This window comes from Lolium rigidum, chromosome 3 (genome assembly GCF_022539505.1).
Source record: "Lolium rigidum isolate FL_2022 chromosome 3, APGP_CSIRO_Lrig_0.1, whole genome shotgun sequence".
Classification (NCBI taxonomy): domain Eukaryota; kingdom Viridiplantae; phylum Streptophyta; class Magnoliopsida; order Poales; family Poaceae; genus Lolium; species Lolium rigidum.
Window position 1 is genome coordinate 219550217 of NC_061510.1, and position 4261 is coordinate 219554477.

Below are 4261 nucleotides of genomic sequence, written 5' to 3' on the forward strand. Positions count from 1 at the left end.
ATGAACTTATTGATATGCTTGCAAGACATTAGACGACATTCCACCGAGAGGGCCCGGAGTATATCTATCCGTCATCGGGATGGACAAATCCCACTCGTTGATCCATATGCCTCAACTCATACTTTCCGGATACTTAATCCCACCTTTATAACTACCCATTTACGCAAGTGGCGTTTGATGTAATCAAAGTACCTTTCCGGTATAAGTGATTTACATGATCTCATGGTCATAAGAACTAGGTAACTATGTATCGAAAGCTTATAGCAAATAACTTAATGACGAGATCTTATGCTACGCTTAATTGGATGTGTCCATTACATCATTCATACAATGATATAACCTTGTTATTAATAACATCCAATGTTCATGATTATGAAACTAATCATCCATTAATCAACAAGCTAGTTAAGAGGCATACTAGGGACTCTTTGTTTGTCTACATATCACACATGTACTAATGTTTCGGTTAATACAATTATAGCATGATATATAAACATTTATCATAAACATAAAGATATAAATAATAACCACTTTATTATTGCCTCTAGGGCATATCTCCTTCATCAGGACCAATACTTTATCTGTTTCTGACTCAGATATGTAGTGTCCCTGTTCTCATTATTGTTTGCAAACCGTGCACAGATCGGAGACACCATCGAGATATCGATGGAGTGCACATCATAATGGGAGATGATATGAGAGCACTATCCCAATCAGGACAACCAAGAAGGATGGCCTACTTTGTGCATGCGGGTGTATCGGGATGACATGACATCCGTGAGTACTCGATGATCATAATTGGTCGGCAAATTGCATCCAAACTTTGGCAGATTCATGGTACAATATGTTGACATGAGAAATTTGTGGTCAGCTGGCATCTGTACTAGATTGAGATAGTTACTAAAAGATCCAGAGAAATCTTACAAAAGAAAAATACACAAGAGGCATCTCACCGAATTAATCAAATTCACACAGCGGGATCTCTGAGACATAAGCCAATGTATTATGAAATAGCAATGTGGTATTATCATTTAAAAGCCTAAAAATGACTGGATGGTCTATCCATATTATAGATCTTAACTGGACCTTTAATATCCAACATGCTATTATTATCACCAGGATTTTCTTCACCCGGTTTTTACTTCATTGGCAGTCATATCAAGTCTTCTGTTATTATCTTCCTTCAAAGAATCGTAAACATTAATTATCTCATCATCTTCTCTCACAAAATCAGCCCCTTTGCCATGCCTCTTAGCAAACAGAGACATCCTTTTCTCTTTAGTGATTGTCTCCAGTTTTACAAAGCTACAAAGCTACAGAAAGCACTAGAGTAAAAAAGAACCAGCAGTCACACATACAAAGAAAAAAAGTAGATGATGTGTCTTAGCTAAGGTAACTCAGTTCCATAATACATTTTATGTAGTCTGTACAGCTAACCCTGGTAGGTCAAAACTCAATACAAAAGGATCCCCTCATAATTGTTACGGCTCATATTTCAATGCATAGTAAGCTCTAGGTAAAGACTTGGTGTTCCACTTTTTTGTTATTGATACTTAGGGATATAGCACTATCCTCTGGTTTTCATAACTTAGCTACATACTTGCACACAAATAGCAAGGAGAACACGACTGAGAAAGTCTCTGACAACTCCATCCCCTTAGAAAGAAAGCGAGAAGGCAGAGCATGAATGGTCCTCTGTCATGCTTTCCTTCATCGAAAAACACAAGCAAGATGGCATCAACATCTCAAAAAAACAGAGGGCACGACAAAAATAAGGCCTCACAGGACTCCGAAGGATAGAGACTAGGAACAACAAAGCGCGGCAGGCCTCCTAAGGTTGGACTTATGCCAGGAGTCACATTCAACCGCCGCTTCATGCGTAGGGTAACAGGTAGCCCTCTTGACCCACACAAGATCCCCAAATCGTTACATAAGCATATCATTGGGAATTTTCCTTGGAAAATTGGGAACACGGTTGGAAAGTTTGTCCGGTGGAGTGGACGAACTGCATCTTCATAGGACACGGGTGGGATGATTTCGTGGAAGCCAACAACATTCCAGTAGGTGATACATTCATCTTTGACTACACCGTGGATAGCACACTCAAAGGAGCCATTCTCTGGTACAATGGATGCGAGAAGATCCAAAACACAATACCAAGAGATCAGCCTGAAATAACCTTTTATCCATCGGTCTACTGCTTAAGTTCTGTATATGTAATATTTCTTCTGTATTGCCCTATAAAACCACCAACTGATGATCAATAGGAAGTACCAGTTATTATTACCAGACTGAGTTTCTATTCCTTTCTAATACCCGCTTATTTACTCTATCCTCAAGATCAGCTTCATATACCCATTATGTCAGCGTATGCACTATGAGATTTTGTTACCAACTATATCTTAAAGCACACCATCCGAACAACAAAATACATATTATTTCCATCAATTCAAATGGGTTTCCAAAATTGTATCACACGGTCAGCGCGGCGTGCCGCCGCGCCCTTCCATTGCTAGTACTTTTTTATGTGACAAGCAAGATGAAGCTCGCGAGTCTTTGAGTTACTTAACTAGTATGGAAGACGACAACCACAATTTTAATTTACTTCCTCATCAGCTAAAAACAATGTCACAAAACGAGGAACTGTTTGAATATTTTAAAGGTAGCACACGAGCAAACTACTATGGAATGGCAATAAAATACCACATATAGGTAGATATGGTGGACACTTTGGCATATTTGGTTTTTGGTGGTTGGATGCGCCCATGAATAAAATACTCATATAAATGGAGGCTAGAAAAAGACCGGGTGCGACCAACTAGGAGAGCATAATGACCATAATTATGCACAGCAACAAAATATATTAATCAAAGCATAAAGTGATACACAAGTTGCAAACTAAATGATCATAGAGGCAAGAATTGACTGGAATGTAGTCATAACATGTTGCAAAACATGTGCCAAGTCGACCCAAATAAAAACATTCGTAGGAGAATATGTACCACAATATTATGCTTTTCTATTCTATGCTAAAAACAATGCATGAAACCTACAATAGCACACTAAACACTCTCAGTATTTGAGACTAATCATAATGAAAACATAATTAACAAGCTCATCCTGAGAATAACATCTAGCAAGATATGCAAAAATAACTATGCCACAGTCTAAAAATGCTTCCATTTGCATCACATACACATAAAACTTTTTTCATGCTTCCAACGTCAACCAAATGAAACCAAACAAATCTCATATATGAAAAACAAGTAAATGTCCAGAGAGCTATTGAAACTAAAATAAATGTAAAAGTGGAGCGTGTCTCTCTCCAACGCAAAGTGCAAAACAGTGGAGCGTGTCTCTCTCCAAAATAAACATGCGAAACAGCGGAGCGTGTCTCTCTCCAAAATAAACATGCGAAACAGCGGAGCGTGTCTCACTCCAAAGTAAGTATGCAAAGCGGTGGAGTGTGTCTCACTCCAAAGTAAACATGAATGATGGGATCCAACTTCATTGAAAGTAAACACACAGCAAAAAGTAAAGACGCTCCAAGGATAACACATATCACATGAAGGAATAAAAATATAGCGTGTTGAAAAATGACATGGTGCTTTTTGTTGAGCGCGAAGTTGATGAAGAAGAATTTATGCGCAACGTTGAGTGGAACCCAAAGAGTAAGGTATGATGAGCACAGCAGAAAGTTTTCCCTCAGTAAGAAACCAAGGTTTATCGACCAGTAGGAGAAAAACGTTCTCTCCCGAGGTGTTGCGAACCAACTCGTGGCAGGGCGCACTGCCGGCGTCAGCAGCAACGTGGAGACCTGCACACAAACAACCAAGTACTTTGTCCCCAACTTTCAGCGAGGTTGTCAAGCTCACTGGTTTTGCTGAAAACAAAGGATTAAACGAACCGTGTGGAAGAAGAATTGTTTGCAGAGAATAGAACAGAAAAATGTTGTAGAAGATTGCAATTAAAAGAAGAAGGACCAGGGTCCACAGTTCACTAGAGGCGCCTCCCCAATAAATAAATATGCTGGGTAAACAAATTACAGATGGGCAATTGAAAGACATATATTCTACGCTAATGGTTGGTGCAGAATACATGCTATGAAAGTATGCGGGCATTACAACAATATACATAGACCGTAATCCAACTGCATCTATGACTAATAATCCACCTTCAGGATTGCATGCGCGACACCGTCCAGTATTAACTTGCAAGCAATGGACTATCGCTTTAAGCAATGTGTGTAAAGTAAACGATG